Genomic DNA, 22,748 nt, shown 5'->3' with positions numbered 1-22,748 from the left:
TATACTACCACAAACACAAGTATGAGGCACACAAATAGATGACCCCAACCCAAGTCCTACTGCTATTCTGAAAGATTCATCGTCTAATACTGTTCCAAGAAATGCAACAGGTAAAACATTCAGCCAAGCACCCGATTTCTTGATAATCGCTGCTTTCAGTCGAGCCTTATCGGACTTCCATTGTCTAATATTATATAAAATGATTTGAAATCCCTGAAAAAACAATACAGAAAAATTTAAAGGAATGGCTGAAAATAACAATTATATTAAGCATATTTGGACCCATCAACATAACATCGAGTGGTTCCAAGTTGAAATCATACACAGGGAGGCACACTGGTTTAGGAGGAAATTCAAAGAAGTCACATACATGTTGTCCAACAATGTATTCAGACAAGCTAGCGTAAGGATACGCAACATATGGAAACCTACAAGCAAAAAATTGCAAACTCCCGCCAAACGGTCATCTCTCGCTAAACCGGTGAAGCGGAAAGAGGAGACAAGTGAAAGTACTCGAATGACCCATAAATAGTTATCTCTCGGAGGAATCACCCGAAAACGATTGTGGATACTAACAATCGAAACGTAACTTGACTTAGAATCTCTTAATTTTTTATTTTTATTTCAGTTGTTCTATTTTTTTTACTTGTATTTTATTTCACTGTTATTTAATTTCAGGGTTTTTTGCTCAATATGGAATTCAGAACTAATGAAATTCATCATGAAACATTGTTAATGCACTTTACTGTTTTGATGCAGTGCGAAGTGCATCGTTATTGCATACATTTTATCGAGTTCGATTTTATTTGTGTTTGTTTAAATTGCATCTTTTCAAATACCATAACCTTATAGTTCGAATATTGTGTTTTGTTTGTTTGCTCCTCATGCATGCTATGTGATTTATTTTTCTAATATAACATGCATGATACCGAAACTTTCAGTTTCGGTATTTGTTTTTGTCGGGATTACACCATGCAGATTGACAAAATATCAGTAACACGAGACTAGAAGTGAGTGGTATGGTTATCATTACTCCCACAACAATTTCAGAATATACCAATTGAGTAACCAACTTTGGATGGCATTCTTTCAACTGAATTGGTCACAATGAATAGCAGATTGAACTGTTTTTTTTATTATGCCTGAATGATGACTGCTGGCGGTCTACAAATTAAATAAAATTAAACGTAATCATCACAGACTGTTGATTAGTGGAAAGTAATTCCTTATTCTTCAGGTCTTCCATCACTTACCGACTAGGGGCCTAATGGGGAGTCCTCTCAATTTTTGTGTGTGAACTCACAAACTCAAATTCTATTATTTTTACCATTCAATAGTGAATACAACGCTTAGTTTGTAATATCTATCACAACTTCCCTAGGATCATGAATTTCAAATTAGAGTAATATAAAAAAAATATTTTATCCTGGGATTATACTTATTCCATGAATGGAATGTCTTTACGATTTTCACACACAATAAATTATCTTATGTATAGAAGATGGACTACTTACTTACTTACTCTCTATTCAAACTTTATTTGAAGGTATAATTAACGAAACCAACCACCAGACTCAGACAGTTTTGTTACCAGGGAAACATGATTATATATAGATCTGGATACTGATATGACCAAGCGAATGGTACAAATGAAAACTACGTGGTCCTTATGAAATCCTGATATGCACAGCGCTGTTTGTACTCTACTCAGACTCGGGATCGATGACCTTTCTAGTTAGGTTATATGTCCAAAAATGAGAGACACTAACTACTACATCAGTATTTGACATATCGTTCACAATATGTCAAATTTTATTCATGTGTCAAATGAAATTATTGTATTTTACGTTCAAAAGTGGATTTTTTGGATTTTGAAGAAGGGGGACTGACTATTCATTTGCCCAAATCTTCACCATATGAAGGAGGCTAAATAATAGTTATTTATTATATATACAAGGAAAAAAGTATTAGATTTAAGTTCGAGGTTGTGTTGTCTCCCGACGCGAAGCGGAGAGAGACAAAAAACCGAGAGCTAAAAGTTAATATTTTTCCCGTGTATAATACACAATTTTTTTCTGTGACGGGAAAAACGACGACTTAATATTGAAAAAAACATATTCAGAAAATTATCGATGTGAAATTTGAATTTTTAAACAGGTAGGCTGTTCTACTCATAGCGTTGCTAGGAAACCAATCAATAGAAAATCTAAATTTGTGTCAATTTAATTCTGTGATTTGATTCAAAAATTGCGAACTTAGTGGTCAGTAGTTATTTTGAAAAATGTCTAATTCTGAGTTTTCTCTGACTCCATCGGAGTTAGTAGAAGCAGCGAAAGTAAGGTCACAAAAATTATTGACGGCTAAATCTCGGAAAATTTATGAAACCGCGTTAGGAATCATACGTTAAAAGGTAAGACCTCGTTAGTTCTTAGCTCGCACACGTTTCTCAACTTCTGAGAGTTGTCGTTGGTATGAAGGCGACAGCTGATTAACGGAAAAACAGATTTCAAACAGATTTCAGATTTCAAACAGATTTCAGATTTTAAACAGATTCAAGATTCATGGAATGGAAGATAAAAAAGGCATGCATCTTTCTCGAAGACGGTGTTATTGGCTTATTTTTCGGAACTAGCACAACAACAAAAGCCATCAACAGTGTGGTCGAATTATTCAATGATTAAAAGTATGTTACAATCCAATAATAATGTAGCCATTTCAAAATATTTCAAACTAATGGAAAAGGTTACACGCACAAGAAAGCTGCGATATTTACGAGTACACATATTAGTGACTTTTTAAATAATGCTCCCGATGGATTTTATTTAATGGCCAAGATTGTTGTTGTATTTGGGATTGCAGAGGCTTGTCGAATTTGTGAAATCATCCATCCAGGTAACATAAGATGATATTCAAGATTCGGGAACGTTATTAATTGTGAAACTCAAGCAAACAAAGAATGATGTAAGTAAACAGGAGATTTGTAGTTGCTGAAGTATATACAATTTTACCGAATGTACATAGCCCTTCGTCCAGCAGCAGCAAAGGATCGCCGCCTGTTTTATGCATATCGCAATGGAAAATGTATCATCAATCAGGTTCAGGTACCTGAAGCAGTGGCTAATTTTTTCTACTTGAAAATGCCAATTCATATACAGGTCATTCATTTCGAAGATCACTAGAGAAACATGGTAGTTGGAAATCAACAACGATCGCTGAAGGGTATGTTGATGAGTCGGTAGCACACAGGACAGAAGTACCTAATGAAGTGTTTAGAACGTTTGGCAGTGCTGAAATAACACGGGAAAAAAGTACTTTCATAAAAAGTGACATTTTGTTACCTGTCATCAGAGATAATATGTCAAATTTTTACCCGTCACAGAAAAAATAATTTTTTCATTGATTATTCAATCTGTAGGCCAAACTCATTGATACATGTTACTGACTAATTAGACTATACAGTGATTTAGGTATATTGAGCAGTAACTTTTTGGGGTAAACTTTTTTACTACAATTTACTACACACAAGTAGTAGACTCCTTTTTGACTAACTTGGTTCATTTCTTAGATTGTAGAAGGTTGTACACCCAAAAACAGTAAGAAGCATTGACTCCACCACAAAAAATGTTTTTCAAAGAACATTTACATGAAACCTATACTTTGATTATGATGTTCCTTTCTCTTGAATGAAAACCTTAAGTTTGTTCTGGTTTTACGAAATTCAGGTTCTAGGACGTCAGGATCATGCACAGTTGACATAGAGCGTTCTGGTTTATTGAGGATAATTTCGGATTGATGAATCGTCTGTTCTGGTTTCAATTGCGAAATGGTCCTAAACTGTTGTGAACCGTCTGGAATCGTTCTTGCTCTCGAGGCTGAACTGTTGAGAATCGTTCCCGTTGCTTATGCGCATTCATGTGGAAATTTGTTTAGGCTATTTTCTAGGATGTTTTCTTATTTTTTGATTTAAATAATTGATGATTGAGGTTAGATAACATTTGAACTGACCACAAGGATACGCTACATAACAAAATGGACATGATCAACAGTATTTTCTCATCCTCATTTCTTCATATATACGATAGATGGCACAGTGGTCTCCTCAAAATGCGTTCTGGTTTGACCAAGTTTCCGAGACTATTACGGACTGTTTGAGATTTTTTGTTCGTTCGCACCATGTCCTGCACAATTTTCAAACAGTTTCGGATGTTAGAACCAGAACAAACCTCGTATAAAAATTCCGCTCAGTAGGTTTTTTACTTTATCGCATTCAGAGAGACAGACAAACAACACGGCGGGAAACCTTAATTTATTTGAAATATAACTTTTTCTTTTCTTTTTTACGCGTGCGAATTGAAGAGGGATCGTGGGATCCCGAGGATTGTGTCGAGCACTAACAGTGTACCGAACATCAGGAAAGCATCAGTTAATCTATAGCGATGTTTTCTTTTCGAAAGAGCAATTTACTAGAGCATATCTAGGGTCATGTTCTCCTGATACTAAATCTGGCAGTGTCGGGTGGTTGGTTTTCTGGATGACTCAAGAGAACGCATATCTCTGAATGATCTTTTGCTCTGCTCAATCTCGAAATGTTTTTCAATCTGTGAAACGAATATTTTGCTTTCTTTTTTTATTTTGTAACTTTAATTCTACCATAATTATTAATTTTGTGTGGAAGTTTTTCATTCTCAATTCACAAAATGATATAAGTCTCCTATGATATTGCGATATACATAGTTCATGTTCTCCTGGCCAGTGAATCGTAATATAGCGATTCGTTTCCAGCTGTGGAATTAATTAAGATATCATCGTATCGTTTTAAACGATAGTAGTAGTAGTAATTTATTTGGGTATCGTTCCGTGTCTCACATTTTCGTAATTTAATAGATCGTTTAAAGGTTTCGATATATGTTTATCTTTTTATTACTAAATGCTTCTTTTTTCAATATTTCAAAATCCTAACCTGAAAATGAAATACCTAGATTAAATAAAGTATTCGAAGATAGTTTTGTGATTTGTTCATTAAAAAAATAAACAACAATTACGCTGCCCATAGTTCATCAAGGAATTATGCGGAATAATCCAATTAAGGAATTGATATAATCCATTGGATATTCCTAAACGAAGATTTATTGAATTGTATCAGTTGAATAAATATTTCAAATCATCTAAAACACCAATTCGTTAAGGCCAGTCTGAACTCCCTACACTGTAGGTTAATGGGACTGACACCAATCAGAAAACAAGTACTTCCTGGCTAATACTACGAAGGGCGTTGAATTATATCCAACAGGTGTCAGTGCAGGATTCTTCACAGAAGTTATTCCTGCATATGCTGTTGGCGATACAGCTGCCGCAATATATTTTCAATTATTGGAACACACTTGCAGACCGGTTTCGGGCTGTTTGGCCACTCGTCAGTGCAAGGTAGTGTATATCATTAACATAAAGTCGATGATTTCCGATAATTGAAAATCAAATTCCTTCAGAGTAACATTCCTCGAACTAAGCTGAAGCATACAACAGGTTTGTCATCGTTCCATCTGCCTGTGAACGAGGTACCCAACTGCATATCCAAACATGCCCAATTCCTCGTATGAGGAAAGAAAACTTTTCACATATAATCAGTGGGCATACTTGAAGACTGGCTATATCAAATCATCTAAAAGAACAATTCGTTCTGGCCAGTCTCAACTCCCTACATAAGAGGAGGTATTACAATAGAAAGTAGGATATTTTGCGCTCTTCATTTCTATGCCACAAGGACTTACCAGAGGGGTGTTGGTGAGGAATTCTTTTGCGGTTTGAGTCAAACTGTAGTTCATCGAGCAGTACATGAAGTAACAACCCGAATAGTTGAAGTGATTGGTGCAGAATTTATTCCCTCAGAATATTCGGGAAAGGAATGTATAGAAAATGGCTTTCATGGAGAGTCATGATAGGGGCTATGGATTTTACTCACGTTGCCATCTCAAAACCACCTGGCGATGAATATAGTTTCATTAATAGAAAGGGTTACATGAACAGGGAAAAATGAACAGACTTGAATTTTTCAAAACAGATGGTTATTCAATCCACCTACCCTTAATACAAATAAAATTTTCATAGATTCAGCATTAGAAATAGGGCTTGTCAAATGTAGGAAGAGCTTTCTGAATTCCGTTATGGTCCACTAGATGTACGTTCGTTGGAAGACTATGAGAGCGAGAGAGAGATTAATTACTCAAGTCTCTTTCTGGATTTGACAAAATGTAAGAAAAAATATGTGCAAATTATAACTATATAATTTTCTGTCCAAAAAGTCACGTTCTTTCCAAAATGCATATTATTCAATATATATATATATATATATATATATATATATATATATATATATATATATATATATATATATATATATATATATATATATATATATATATATATATATATATATATATATATATATATACTGAGCTACTGCTGTTGGCGCTTCAAAAGGAAATCAAATATGTGTAAAATGGATTTATTTTATCTACTATTTATTGTAATGAAAATTAACACATACATATACATCCATTGACATCGAAGACATGAATTGCGGCCATTATAGGAAACAAACATAAAATGCTTCTTGTTCAATCAGGCTTCAGGCAATCTCTGTGACTTTGTTTGATTTTCGCTGCCTTCCTTTTTAAACGATGCCGGTTTTCTGCTTATAGATTTTTTTCTCTTCTCTTTTTAAAGCCAGCATTATGAAATCGCAAGTTTTTTACTAGGTGAACATGAATGAAGAAGAGAACGATGTGAAACTGTGAAAACTAACATTATGATTATCCCTTATCAATTCTGGTTTCCTGTTACTGACAGTCTGTCGATTTGTATGGTGCTTAAGGTAAAAATAAAAATTAGCGCTACTTCCAGCCAGACGCTGATGATTGAATTAAATTCTCAGAAAACATTATTATCAGGTGACCATAATAAAATAATTAGGTACAACAAGAACTTTTTTGCTGAAATAGAAATACAAATTTACAGAGCACACATTGATTAATTGAAGAAGGGATTGATGGAAAGAAAGAAAGAACTAACGTTTTGATTAATAGTTCTAGTCTCCTATAAGTGATATTCTGTCAAATTGTATGGTGGTTGATGCTTTAAGATAAAAAAAATGTGAAGGTGAAAATTTTTGTGAAAATGTTTTTTAGCTGAAAATACAACTTCAACCGACAACATTTATATAGGCAAGCAAAATATTATTGAGATCAGTGTTTAATTAATTAATACTCACTGTTGATTATTTGTCCAATCGAATACCAATTATTAATTCATTTATTCAATATCTATTTATATTCCTTATTCATATTCTTTCTTTCCCAAGACCTTAACAATTTCAAAGACATTTTGTTTTACTTAAAGAGAAGAATCTTATATGATAAATCACAGATAATTATGTATTCATAATTATAATACTTATATGGTAGGTAATAATATTTCTTTCTATCTATAAAGTGGTTTTTGAGGGTATGAAAAGAAAAATACGAATGAATATATTTCAGATCGAAGTCAAACTGCTTCCGATTTGTCAGGAAAGCATAAATTGATGTGGTAGGTAGATAGGTACCGTACGTAGTCTGTAAAACATTTTTCTAGTCGATTAATATAAAACTTTTTTAGTCAAATAGATAGATGTATTTGTTTCTGCAACACCTGCCTGCGCCCCTTTATTCTTGTATTCAGAACAAAACAGCTGACAATGCTCATTTTCGAATAGGATCACATAAGTTTTATTGAGCCAGTCCAATTATCGCAGTGTTTCTCATAACCTAAGAAGCCAGTAACTTTACTGACAACCTCAACAAAGTGTCCGTTCCTGTCATCGTACTCATTGCACCAAGAAAAATCATCCAAATAAATGTAGACGAATTGCTTCGATTGCAGACATTAACAAGCAATCTTTGACTGTGTATGACAATTCTGGCGTACACTATCATTATGATAGATACTTTTACTTTTTTTACTGATAATTGAAATATTATGTCTTTATCTTAATGAAAAAATTTTTAATTCAGAGTAGTATTGCGTGATATTGATTAACATACTTGAATGCCTTTCGAAGTTTCTTCAAAGCCTAGTTACTCTACATACATTCAGTAACCGTCAATAATAACATAAAATAGCTGATAAGAGCCGCAGAGAATTTATGATTTCGTTGATACAGGGAGAAGGTTATATACTTTGCAGCAAAATGGTGACATCTTTTAACATGTTTCGGATTAGAATTTCTATCTATTTTTAAGATGTATTTGGTTAGAATCCAGAATTTGGAGTTTTTCTATGTTTCAACAATGAAATCTCACTAACTTTATGAATCTGAAAGTTTTATGTTTGTTTGTTACTCAAAACGTCTGAACTGATTTGAATGGAAACACATAGCTTATATAACTTGGATTAACACATATAATACTACTTATTTCGATGAAAGATAGGGGAGAGGGGGACAAGTTGTTACAGTGACAAGTTGTTACAGAATCATTTTAAAACGCAGCAAGTATAATGGGTTGTCGACATTTTACGGAAAGCGGGCTCTCCCTACCCGCGATCTGTGAACGGATATTGATATTCAATCAAGGCATTCGTCGTCGTGTTATTGCGGTTATTGCGTAGAATGTGGTTTCAGGTCTGAAACTGTACCGTTGTCAGTTGGCTTTTGTTTCCAATTGTGAGAAATTGGTATAAATATGTGTATTATGTAGTTTTGAAGCGTAAATATTTCTCGTTCTTGTCATGCTGTTGCTAGTAATTGATTCCCAATATTTACCAAAAAACGTCGACCTAACCTCATTTCGTTCACTTGGGGCCAGTTGTTACAACAATCTGGGGGAAAGTTGTTGCTGTAACAACTTGCCCCGGACACTTTGATGTAAGCATATATCGAAATACCTACAATTGAAGGTTATTATAATTTATGATTCCACTTGGAAGGTTAATGAAATAGCTTCCAGAGATTGGTTATTTGGATTTTTGAAGAGGCATCAAAATTTATCATTCCAAATACCTGAAGCTTCTAGTATGAGTAGAGCCACCGCGTTTAATCGCCAGCTCCAGTTTCGCAGTCTTGAAACGAAAAATGGATTCAGTGCATTGTGTGTAAAAAATGGGCACATATTGGTTGTGGAAAAGACGACGATTTTTACACTTGTATTCACTGCTCGTCCGATAGTGACTAGTTTAATATTCTTGTTAACAGGTTTGTTCAGATTGTTATTTTATATTTCATTCCATTTTGTGTTACTTTCATTATATTTTTATAGACACTTTTTGTAAAAGGGTTCATTCCATGATCACTTAATAAAGTTGTTGCTTGGAGTTTTTAGATTTTTTTTTCATGTAACATATAACCCACTAGACTGTAACAACTTGCCCCTACAGGGAGCATGTTGTTACAATTTACAATTTGAGTTAAACTGGTAATTACGAATTGCTAAATATATATTTTTTAATTAAAATCAGCATCATTTGTGTAAATGTATCTACTACCCTATTCCGATTTTAATTTTCATATAAAAGGCCCACTATAGTCCAAATAAATAACTAGAATAAATTTTTTAACAACTTGCCCCCCTCTCCCCTACTTATTAAATGACCAGTACAAATTTATATTATTACTATAGGTACACTATTATTCCACCAATAATACAAACTTCCTTCTACCCGCGTCTTTTCCTGCATGGACTTCAGAATTGGGACCAGAGTCATATCGTTTTCGCGCTATAGAGGAAAATAGATACAGCAGTATGTTTGAAGGGAGGCATGTGATATGGTGAAACCATAAAATTCATTTTTTTTTTATGCAAACGTTTAAGTTAATATACCTCTACAGATATTCACTGTCTGTTTCATTTCTTTGTTGAGCCATACAAACGAAATAGCAGATACAAAATGATCAGCGCGTGTTCGCCACAGAATTTTTTTTTTGGCAAAGGTCGAAAAAGTCTCATTTCCAAATAAAAACTAAGGAAATGAATTCCAACGTGTATAAGAATTCAAGAAAATCCAATATTACTCAAAGATAAAATAGTAAACAGAGTGGCAGATAAAAAGAAGTGAGTAGTCACAGCGCCTATAAAATTATCAGAAAATTCACCACCACCACTAATCACAGATTTTCGGCGACAAAAACCAACCAAATTTGTGAAAAAAATGTAGATTTGAAGGATGAACTTTAAAGAACTGCAATCAGAAGAATAGTGCATCAATATTTCATTAGAAACGTACTGTTGACAAGATACTTGAAAGACATGAATGACGCCAAGTTTCAAACACACACATTGTATATAGATTGTTGAAAAAAATTAATTTCAAATATCAAAAACGAGCTAGCTTTTAGACATGGAAGAAATAGTGCTATGTAGTATAAAAAAAGGCTACAGGTGACAGATGACGAGATATATATACTTAGGTAAATGCCGGATATACCAAACCAAAAATTTGGGTTGATAATTCTGTCACTACCTCAAGAATGGCCTTTTTAGTTGACTTTCAACATGATCAGTTATATGTAAATTTCACAATTTTGGTATATCTGAAATGGTTGATATTCATTGCACGGCATTGTTACGATGGCTGCCATCTTGAGGTGGATTATTTGTCTAATGTCAAATGGATACTACCCTACAGCATAAAAAAATGCTATTTGATTTTAGTTTGTCGCATTGGAAGTGATGACGGATTTGTTTCAGAGGAGCTGTGGGCCTTTGAATCTAAAAAAACCGTAGATTACTACAAAGAAATGAATGGAAAATCTTTCGAAAAGCTGTTTGAAAATATTTTGCCGATTCGCAGGAACATTACTTAAAGTGGAACTTTTAGCCATATAGTTAAGGAAAACAGAAAAAAGTGTGATATATTATTGATGAAATGCCTAAAGTTCAAAATAATATTGTTTCAATGCTACCACCATATTACTGCAAATTTAATCCCATTGAGTAAATTTGGCTTGATATAATAAATAAACATTTTTGTTCCGGAGCACATAATAAATAATATTTATTCTATTCTAAAACCGAATTTATTGTGATAGAAATTTGGAAACAATTTGGTAAATAATTAATTCATTGTATACATATACGTTCTGTAAGCTCAAGAAAACGATATTGAGGTTATCTGCAACAAACAACTGGGCAGTTGTTAGTAGTTGGTTGTGGTGTGTGTATATTTTCAGATGGAGTCCAAACTGCGCCCGATTCATCAGGAAAACATAAACTCACGTAGTACCTACAATACCGTATGTAGTTTGCGAAACGAAGGTTGTTTATTCAATTGATTGAAATGGAAAAATACACTTGATTTTGCATCAAAAAGTGATTTCTTCAATAATTGTGTCGAAGTTGATGTTGGTAGAGTAGCTGACATTATGCTCGATGTGCCAAAATGTTTGCATAAGTATTTTGCAGGCAATTATCCTCTCGTGAAACATCAATAATAATATTTTGTGACTCCTGTGAAGATGAAATATATGTATTTGAAATATACATGAAGTTTTTTGAATGTGGCTTTAATATACTAGTAAACTCAAGAATCTTAGCTAGTTATTCAAATATATTACTCTGAAGATCTTAAATTATAACTATCAATAATGAATGTTTCAATAGGAATTCCATGATCAGTAGAGAATTAATTAATTTATTAATTTTTTTGATGTTCCGGTAATAACAAATAGAAAAAACATTCGTGCTATCAGCTGATTTTGAAAAGCAATTTTGTCAATCTATATGAAATGTAGGTATTCTTCAAGCAAGTGACTTGTGGCTCTTGTCCAAAACTGTATATTGGCCAAACAGGAAGAACATTTTTCCCACGAATTAAAGAACATAGGAGTAGTTTTTTAAATAGAAAGACCAATTCCACATTTGCAAACCATCTTTTAGCAGAAGGACATGAGTTCAATCATGAGTACGAGGTGTTACATTTAGAAGAGAAGAGTTTGAAACTTAATCTTCTAGAATGTTTAGAAATCAATAGATTCAGGAATTCGGGTAATTTACTGAATGATCAATTAGAACTCAATAACTCTCCGTTACTGAATATATTTTTTCAAATGTGAAAATGGAACATAAGTGCAGGTAATTTAATTCGTTAGAAACTCAGGTAAAATATCAGCTACTTAAAATTCAGGTACTTCGTTTACAGGTACTTACAGGTACTGATTTCAGGTACTCCATAAACTATATATATATTTAGTATTGAATGTGTAGAATTAGTTGAAAGACACGCCAGATGAAGCCATTGTATGGCGAAACACGTGTTGCGTTTTTGTAAAACAATTTAGTGAAAATCTCACAATAAAGTGTTTTTGGAATACGTAAATCAAAATTATTTAATACGTACAAGTTTTAGAAGCTGTTAACAATTTCTGTTGGTTCATTGTAATGTTTATTGTATTTATCGTGTATTACTTTAGTATGTTCATTTACTATCAGTAAACAACATTCATTCATAATCAATTTGAAGATATTTTTTATGTTATGGAAATTGTGCAAATTTTAATGTACTAAGAGAGTAGATTTTACATTTACTGACCCTTGAGACAGACCAAATGAATGCGGGCCTAATGCACAGATATATGCATACTTTAGGTTTCTTTATTTAGGTTTCTCTGCAGGATACTGCTCACTTTCACTTTCTAAATTATCACTGCAGACATATTTTATTTTTATTTATTTTTAAAAATTATTTATAAAGTAAACCACAGTTTATGTGTATAGGTACTTTAGTAAACACAACCCGTCGCCTCGCCAGAAATCGGTATTACTTGTGGCTATAGATGTTTCACATCGTTTCCTTCTTGTTACAAAACTGCTCGTGGTCGTTCTGTACCTATAAAGGCCAAAAAGATCTTCCAAATATAGACCAATTGCTTTAATCTCTGTATTATGAAAAACCATGGAGAAAAATAAGTGGATCATTGAGTTCGTGAATATATTTCGTACGCTTCGATATCTTAAGCGATGATCTTTACCGGAAGCAAAGATCAACAGACGATTTTCTTTAGAAACACACATTTTTGGAAGGTTTCAAAACCGTGTTGAACATAGTTATAGTTTCATATTTTTACACTGGTAATTGAGTAGTTATATTCATTTGCGAAGAATAAAAACTCAAAGTCAGGTAAAAACTCAAAGTTTTTATTCCTCGCAAATCTACTGCACTCCACTTTGAGATATAATGGACTTCTACCAGAGGTTAGTTATAATCATATTTTACTATACTGAAAATATTTGATATGTCGTATGCAATCCATATTATCGCTTGGAAAAAAAGTTTCTCTGCCTCAAAATAGACTAATACCAATGAATTCTCCTACAGTATTTCAGATAGTAATAGGTCGGTATTTATTTTCATACCGCGATTTTGGAACGGTATTTCATACGAACTGTTGCATGGCGCTTCGTAATCATTAAAGGAGGGTTCCAAAAGTAACCAGAAATGTACCACTATGGTGGTATTACTGAAAAACTGATTAGATATGGAAAACGGTTTCCTGAAAACCTAACCGATGATTTTGTTGTGGTGAGAATGACAATTGGCGGATTACGGGTTTCAATTGCAAATATTTGAACGGGACATTGTTAAAAGATACCTTCGTTAGTTTTATGTTGTTTAAAAAAACGAAAAAAAAAACAACTTGTTTTTGTAACTGGCGAGTACAAAAATGTATTATCTTTTAAATACCTAGATGAGTAAATTCACATGATTTTCACAGCATTTATCATTAACATTTTAATGACTCGGGTAACGAAAATTATTCCTATACATAGATCAAAACAGGTTTATTTGGATAATTATCAAGAAAGGCATAATAACCTAGCAAACCTTATACAAAAATCTACTGAACATAAAGTATTCCTTTTCAGAATTGGAAATATTTCCGTTTATTTTTACAAAAATTTTCTTTTTTATCGGTTTATTTTTTATTGCCACAGCCTTTCTGCCAACCGTAATCTTTTTACGGAATATACTTTTATTTTTTTGATCTTTTCGGAAGTATTAGTCATAGAAGCTATTTTACGAGAATTTATATTTGTTATTTTGCTCATTGAACATATAATAGACTAAAATGTAACCAACTAGAAAAGATTTGCCATTTGGTATAATCGGGAGTGAAGGAATAAATCATAACGAATCACTTCTTGTCTTGAATTTCAGCTAAGTAGGTTAGGTCCGAAGTGAGTAGGTCCTCCACCGCAACCCGCAAGGCTTTATTGTGGCTCACACCTATTCACACTCGACCAAATAAACCCAGGTAAAAACATGATTCGGTCCCCAGCGGGGCAGGCACAAAGTATGTGCTCTGTTGTTTCATCATTTATCAAACAGAGGCACCACATACCGTCTTCCGACAGTCCGAGTCTCTGCATATGATGATCTAAATGACAGTGATCTGTAAGAAGGCCTGTTAGACATCGTAGTAAATTCCTATTGTAATCCAATAACGGTTGGTATCCAGCTTCGATGGGTGAATAAACGCCTTGGAGTGAGCCAATCCTGAAAGATTCTGCCAGCAGTTTATAAATCTTCTTGCCATCCAGGTAATCAATCTTTGTTTGGCAAAGTCTAAAGTGATGCCAATGACAGGTTCTGGTCCGATGAGGCTGCTTGCAGCACTCTCCTTTGCAAGGGAGTCAGCAGCCTCATTGTATTCCAGTATGCTGGCCAGGAATCCAGACCAGACACAATCTGTCTCCTATCTGTCTCCTATCGAAGAGAGTCGTTTTTGACAATTTTCTACCAATTTAAATGTTGCTCGGTAGGAGCCCAGAGCTTCCAACGCCGCTTGACTGTCCGAGAGTATTTTAATTGACTTGTGTATGAGGTTATATTCTTCCAATCTCTCGGCACAAAATTCAGTAGCGTAAATTTCCGCTTGAAATATAGCCGCATAGGTTCCTAGATTCAGCTTTTGTCACGAATCACTCTGAATAATTGTTCGCTGTTCAGTGTTTTATAAGATACATTTCAAAATGCTCTCAGCTGTATTCATACTCTGTAAACCAGTATCAAAATAAATTTCCGGGTTTCGCTCCGTATTTTGTGTTTTTGATCCTCTCAAGGATTATTTTCACGTTTTGCCGGAGTCTCTTTGCACCTTTTTTATCCCTCTGTTTTATATAGATTAGTAAATTAATTTTTATTATTCCAAGACTCGTATTAGTTTCAAAACTAAAATAGATTATAAAAATCATAGAGAGAGTCATTAAACACGTATTGCAAGGCATGACAGAGAAAAAATAATGTTTACAAGAGGTTGTTGATGTCGAAAATCATCAAACATAATTTCATGGAAAACGCAAATTCAAATCATAACCTTAAAAGAAGCCCTCCGTACATGAAATTTTTACGAAAAACTATTCAATAAAAAAAGTAACTGAAATAATTCAATTTTCCAAATCCTTCAGGTGTACCTTTCTTGTCGAGAAAGTTGCCTATTTATCTGGTAAGAAAATAATCTATTTGAAACCCCAATGTAACAAGAAAAATACACTTTTTTATAAATCAGTGACATGGTTGAATCAGTTATGATAATATTCTAGTAGAATGTTTTTTTTCTCAGTGGTAACTATCTATAAATGAAAAAATTTCTTTCATAATATTAAAAAGGTCACTTACGTAATGTCTATATTTACACCTTTTTTCACTGTCAACTGTCGAGACTACTATCGGAAGAATTATTGGTTTTTAAGATAAAGCGAGACATTACGAAATGGAAGTAGTTTTTTCTCTAGATATATATTTCTTTTTATTACTTTCACAAACATAGATTGTGTGTTCATTTTTTTGAGTTAACTATATCAACCAATCAACAACCTTTTTGTTCCTCTTAAAACCTAGAGAAATGATCTTACCTTTAGCGACTACACTTATGTTTTCCTGATTATTGAATCGCAATATTGCGAACGACTGACTCTCTTTAGAGGATTCGAGAAATACGGTTTCGATCGCTTCGTCCTTCTTAAGGTATCTATCTTTCTTGTCTATCTCTAACCTACTTCTTTCTCTTTGCTATCTGCTAGGTGGCCATAACAATATGGTGTAATTGGTCAATTATTTCTCATTTTGGTCTAAAAGAAGTAAGGAGTTTTGAGTTCACTTGTGAAGAAATCATGAAAAAATATCAAATTACCATTTCATATGAAGTGATCATTTTGAAATTCACATAATGATAATTTAATTTTTAATAAAAAATTCACAAGGTGAATTGTTTAATTTTGATGTGGATGATTCATGAATAAACCGATGAGCTTATCAATCTAACAAAATATTTTTATTGTTTGATGAATATAGTTGTAACATCCATCACGATTTTGAATATGTGACTGAAAGGACGTATGGACATAATCGATGTAACAATAGGTACTATATTTATTGGTAACTATATTCGGAAACGGAATATATCTGATGATGAAAGCAGATCACAACACAAGTATGTGAATACTTATTCAATTTAATCAATATAAGCGCCATTCGAATCAGTGCACTTTAGCCAACATAACACAAATCGATCAAATATAGAATAAAGAAAATAACTTTTGTTTAATTTCTACTGAATAAACTTAGTAGAATTTAGACAAAAGTCATATGAATTTCTACAAAACGAATAGATCATCAATCGAACAAGATAAATCGATTATTTCCATCAGCATAAGAATTGGGTGCTCGGAATTCGATAAAGTCGACGAAGGCCGCTTTTGCCCGATCGTGATTGGCGAAGGTTCTACTGGTGAGGAAGTTATAGAAGTGCTAGAAAAGATGGTATTCGATTGGCGACATGTCTAGAGAGTAGGTAAAACTTCGAGGCTCAATTCGTTCAGTTTTCGGAATGTGATTTGTGAAACATGCAGACGGGCGTTGTCGTAGAGCACGATCGGATCTCTTCTGTTGACCAAGGCCGGCTGCTGCTGACTTAATTAACGATACAGTTTGTCAATCGTTCGAAATATATTCAAGAACTTGATCCATTTATTTTTCTCCAATATTTTTCAAAAAACAGATAGTGAAGCAATTGGTCTATATTTGAATGATTTATTTGTCCTTTATAGGGACGGATGACCACGGGCAGTTTTGTAACAAGAAGAAAAACCGGATATTTTCTACGGGAGGATAAGAGACTATGAAATACTTACGCAAATATTTTGGCACATCGAGCACAATGTCAGGTACTCTACCAACATCAACTTCGACACAATTATTGAAAAAAACACTGTTTGAAGCATGATCAAGAGTGTTTTTCTATTTTAATTAATTGAAGAAACAATCTTTGTCTCGCAAACGGTGTGCAGATACTACATGAGTTTATGTTTTCCTGATGAATCGGGCGCAGTTTGGACTCCATCTGAAATATATACACCTAAAACTTTCTTTACCTTTACTAACTACACTAACTACTTAAGTAGATTGTTTGCATATGATTTATTTAATCTCAATATAGCTTTCTTGAGCTTACAGAGCTAATTAATTATAAACCAAATCATTTCTAAATTTCTAAATTTCTATCACAATAATAAATTTGGTTTTAGAGTGGGATTTTATTATTATGTGCTCCGGAATAAAAATATTTTATATCAACTCAATCAAATTCACTCAATGGGATTAAATTCGCATTAATATGGTGGTAGCATTAAAATAATTTTAATTTGAGCTTTAGGAATTTCATCATCAATCACTGGTCAACAGTGTTTATGTCACATGAACTTTGTGATGTTTTTTGTTTATGTTGGTCTACCCCCATTATTGATATATAATGATTTTGTTTCAATCACTTCGGCACTTGTGCCGAAGTCTCCAAATCGACCAGAAAGTCGGGATTCCAGTCCGGAAGAACTTGTTCGCACGAGGAATATGAAGATAGTCACCCAAGTTATGAACTGTAAAGTTCAAAAGAACCGCACTTATTGACAAAAAGTGATTCAAACGATTTAGTACGTGATTTGAATTTGTCTAAATGAACAGGCTGAGCTTTTGGAGTCTAAATTGAAGGACTGGAATTTACTTTCTCCTGATACAAAAGTTTCCAATTTTCGACATTGTGACGATGAAATAAAACCCAACTAATAATAATACTTAATAATATTTATGTTGTCATGAACTTATTTTTTGAAAGTGATCCAAGTCACTGGCGATTGTTCATTGACTCCTTGAAAACTAATTTGAAAGCAGTGTTGCTGCATAACAGAAACGAACTCCCTTCAGTGCCGGTTGCTCATGGTTCAGATATGGAAGAGACTTACGACAATATAAGATTTCTTCTTCAAAAAATTAAATACAGTTATAGTATATAGTTATTTATTATTTGCTTGGACTACATGTTGATAACACAAAATTTTGCTGTTTCATTGGCAAATGGGACATCACAGACAGAAAAAGTCACTGTTAAAATAAAGTGACTCAAGCGTGAGTCACTTACTCCAGGCCGTAAAAATGTTAAAAATAAGCCTTTAGTGAACTCTGATGGCATACTTTTAACACCGTTGCACTCGGACTGATGAAAAAAATTTTAAAAGCTATGCCCAAAGATGTCAGTGAATTTTTATATCTGAAAGAGACATTCCCCAAACTCAGCGACGCGAAAATTAAAGGGAGAACATCTGTAGGCTAACAAATACGACAACTCATAAAGGGTAAGAGCTCTGATGGAAAACTAAATGATCAGGCAACAAATCGCCTGGAAATGTTTTGTGAGTCTGGTCCAAAATTTCCTAGGAAGTCATAAAGAGGAAAACACAAAGACTTAATAGTAGAACTAATAATGTCAGACAAAGCTATGGGGTGTAATGTGTCCTAAAAATACATATGTTCGACTCTCATCTGGATTTGTGTACTGTGAGTGACGAACAAGGGGAGAGATTCCATCAGAACATTTACTTAATGGAGAAGCGTTATCAATGGAAATGGAGTCCAGGAATGCTAGCAGATTATTATTGGAAACTCATAGGGGACCTACCAGGAGACAAATATTCACTAAAAGCATAAATACTTTTTGTACACTAACTAATAATTTCTCTGAGTGTAGTTAATTTTCAAAATTTTCACGTAAATATATGATTTGATGTCAAAAGAAAAACTTGTTGTGTGATTTTTTTTTCATTGATATAATATTGATTAGTGGCATGGTAGATTCAAAGTTTGATATAAGTTTTCATGTGACAAAAACAGTTAAAATTTGTTGACCAGTGAATTTATCATACTTTTTCCTGTGTTTATTAGCTATTGCTGAAAAGCCCACTCCAAGTATTGTTTTTTCCAATTGGATACTTTTAGAACGCAGCCAGTCTTGCATATCAGATTACCTTGATGCTGTAGTTCAAATTTTTTCCAGTTTCTTAGAATGGTACGTGGCATTGTCGTTGGTGTTTATATTAAGTTTCTGCAAAATATTTTCAATCAACTTTTCTGAAGATTTTCCATTCATTTCTTTGTGGGTAATCTCCGGTTTTTTGGATTCAAAAGCCTTTGAAACAAGTCCATCATCACTTCCAATGTGGCCAACTATCAGTCTTTTTTTTTCAATAGTATTTTTTATGCTGTATAAGACGAATAAACCAGCCAAAGATGGCACCCATCTTAACAATGCCGTTCAATGAAACACCTGAATGTCAACTGTTTCACTGTACAATGTACTTTCATTTATTTTCAAAATATTATTTATCAGCCGAATAGACAGCCCCGGGTCTTCATTTTTTTTAGGTGAGGCAAGAACTGAAAAATGCTGCCCCCACACGCTTGTAGTTATTTGTCGTAAAGGATCCACTTTTCATCACACGTGACGATCCGCTCCAAAAAAGATCTCGAAATGTGACAATTTCTCTCGATCGTTCAAATCGTAGGGCACCCACTTTTCGAGCCTGTTGACCATTCCAATACAATTTAAAACATAAAAAACCGCATGGGAGCTGACGCTCAGTTCTTCCGCCATCCCACGCATCGTTTGTGATGGGTCAGTCTCCACCAGGGTTCTCAAATCCTTGTCCTGAACTACTGCAGGAAATCCAGAACGAGGTGCATGTTCGAGGCTGATTAATTTTTCGGGGTGTTGCACCAGCTCTTTGGTACAATTTGAATTCGTACAGATAAATGGCCGAAAATCGATCAACGAAATTGTATAGTAGTAATCTGAAAAGAGGTAAAACCTTTAAATTTGGAAAAAAAATAAACAGCATCAAGGTGTAGACTACAAAGCTCTTTATCGATCAGTATATAGTGTGTATAGTATATAGTCAACGAAATCTTGACCTCCCTCCGGAGAGTCACAAACGGACGTGTAATCGAAAATTCCAAAGAATTCGTTAATTTTTATCTCTAGGGGGACTAATTCTGATATGGAAATCATACCCGAAACTTCACCCCCCTGCGGTCAGCAACTACCCTCCCTATTTTTTTTATTGGCATGGGGAGTCGAGTGATACATTATTTGAAAGCACTTTTGTCCCTCTATTACTTCTGTAATTTTTTTCGAAATTGGTTCATTCGTTATTGAGAAATTAAATGTTGACGTTTTATTAAAAAAAACAGAAAATTCGCTGTCGCTCATTTTATTGAGGAAATAATCAACGAAAGTAATATCAATGGCAACACAATTAACGGATTAAGTGTTCAAAATGACCTCCATTTAGTTCTAGTTCCATACAATAATACAGTATACTTTCGAAAGCGTTCCTTACATTATTGAAGATGAACGAAGTCTGAAATCGGCATTTCCGAACAATTGTCTGTCGCTGGTCTTCTAGATTTGTAGAATTTATTTAATTAGTAATGAACGTTTTGAAACGGAAGACACTGTTACTTTTTTCTGTACTGGTTTTTGTTAAATCTAGTTGTCGCAGAACAAAAAGTAGATAGTTGGCCACTGTCACTTCTTCACTGTGTTCCAACATGGTTTATTCTACTGAGGAAAGAATAGAAATTGTTGCAACCTATTATCGAAATAATAAATGTGCTAAAGTTGCTGCAAGAATTTATAATACGAATCATCGAGATCACAACGTGAGCCATCAATACGTTAAACAGTTAATGTATAAGTTTCGAACTTCAGGTTCTGTTCACAACAGAAAACATGAAGTATCCCGTCCTGTCAGAAATGACGGAGTTGAAGATTTAGGGCAATGACAAATGGATAATAGATAATCTGTCAGAGAAATAGTTGAAGCGTCTTGTGTATCAGCTACTAGTTTTCCTACAAATTCCATCCTTTCCAAATATGTCTATTTCAGGAATTAAACGAAGATGATCCTGATCGTCGACTTCAGTTTTGTGAGGTGTTCAGAGAGAAATTGACCAATAACTCAAACCTATTATACAATATATGTTTTTCAGACGAAAGTTCTTTCATGTTGAATGGTGAAGTGAATAAACATAATTGTCGTTACTGGAGCGATGTGAATCCTCATTTGGTGATGGAAACACATTCACAAACTCAACAAAAATTGAATGTCTGGGCCGGCATTCTTGGTAATCATATTGTTGGACCATTCTTCGTTGAAGGTAATGTCAATGGAAACACATACTTAAATCTATTAAAAGACTGTGTAGATTCTATGATTACACAAATTTTAGAAAATGATGACAATTCAATAGAAAATGAAATAACATTCCAGTAGGATGGTGCATTCCCACATTTTGATGTTCATGTGAGACAGTTTTGGGACGAACGTTTTCCAATGCGTTAGATCGGCAGAAGACGTCTAGTGGAGTGGCCAGCCAGATCACCTGATCTCACACCGATGGACTTCTTTTTGTGGGGACACCTGAAGCCGAAAGTGTACTCCACTAAGCCTAGAAATCTAGAATATCTGCTACAAAGAATTGTTCGGGAATGCCGATTGCTGACTCCGGACATCTTCAATAATGTACGGAACTCTTTCGAAAGTAGACTGTTTTATTGTATGGAACTAGATGGGGGTCATTTTGAACACTTTATCCGTCGATTTTTTTGCCACTGATATTATTTGTTGTTAATTCCCTCAATAAAATGTGCGACACCAAATTTTCTGTTTTTTCTTAAATAAAACGTTCAACATTCAATTTCTCAATAACGAATGAACCAATTTCGAAAAAATTACAGAAGTAATAGAGGGATCATGCATCACTCGACCCCCATGCCATGGAAAAAATAGGGGGGGTAGTTGTCCACAGCAGGGGGGTGAAGTTTCGGGTATAATTTCCATATCAGAATGAGTCTCCCTAGAAACAAGTTTAAAACATATTTTCCCATTATCCCCCATATGATGATTAGATATCACAGTCAATGCAAGTGACTGGCGACATTAAGTATTTCTATCAGGATATCATGAGATGAATTGGACATCAAAACATGATCATTCTTATGTCAATGTTTCACTAACTCAATATTGTCAATTAACAGATGAAAATATTATGATGGAAATTTTTATGATCGGGAGCCACGATTTCATTCTAACATGTATCAACAATGTCTGACGAAATTTTTGTTTCATTAGCTATTTACAAGTTTGCGACCTAGTTACTCGAAGAAATGAAATACATGGTGCAACTATTATCCAGGAATACAACTAATGGCTTCGACAAACCTGAATGTATTGATCTGTGTACAGAAGAACTGGTAATCGTCAGAAACTGATCGACGCTCTTTCATTATTCTAATAAAAATACATTTCTCAGACATCAGAAGTATGGTGGTCTGTTTGTATTGTCTCGATAGCATCAGGCGTAAGGACTCATAATGATTTCAATTAGTGATT

General features: G+C 34.0%; 1 long non-coding RNA gene across 1 annotated transcript; it reads left to right on the top strand.

The window, feature by feature from the left end:
* The first annotated feature begins 8,208 nt into the window (after positions 1–8,208).
* Positions 8,209–9,345, top strand: LOC141481379 (uncharacterized). The gene is made up of 2 exons (XR_012464926.1): positions 8,209–8,899; positions 8,962–9,345. It is a non-coding gene; the product is annotated as an uncharacterized lncRNA (long non-coding RNA).
* Positions 9,346–22,748: the final 13,403 nt, after the last annotated feature.

This window comes from Leptinotarsa decemlineata, unplaced genomic scaffold (assembly GCF_025532065.1).
Source record: "Leptinotarsa decemlineata unplaced genomic scaffold, Ldec_3_MD MMD2_tig00000199_RagTag_RagTag, whole genome shotgun sequence".
Taxonomy (NCBI): Eukaryota; Metazoa; Arthropoda; class Insecta; order Coleoptera; family Chrysomelidae; genus Leptinotarsa; species Leptinotarsa decemlineata.
The sequence above is the reverse complement of the archived record's forward strand: the minus strand, read 5'-3'. Positions and strand labels throughout refer to the sequence as shown.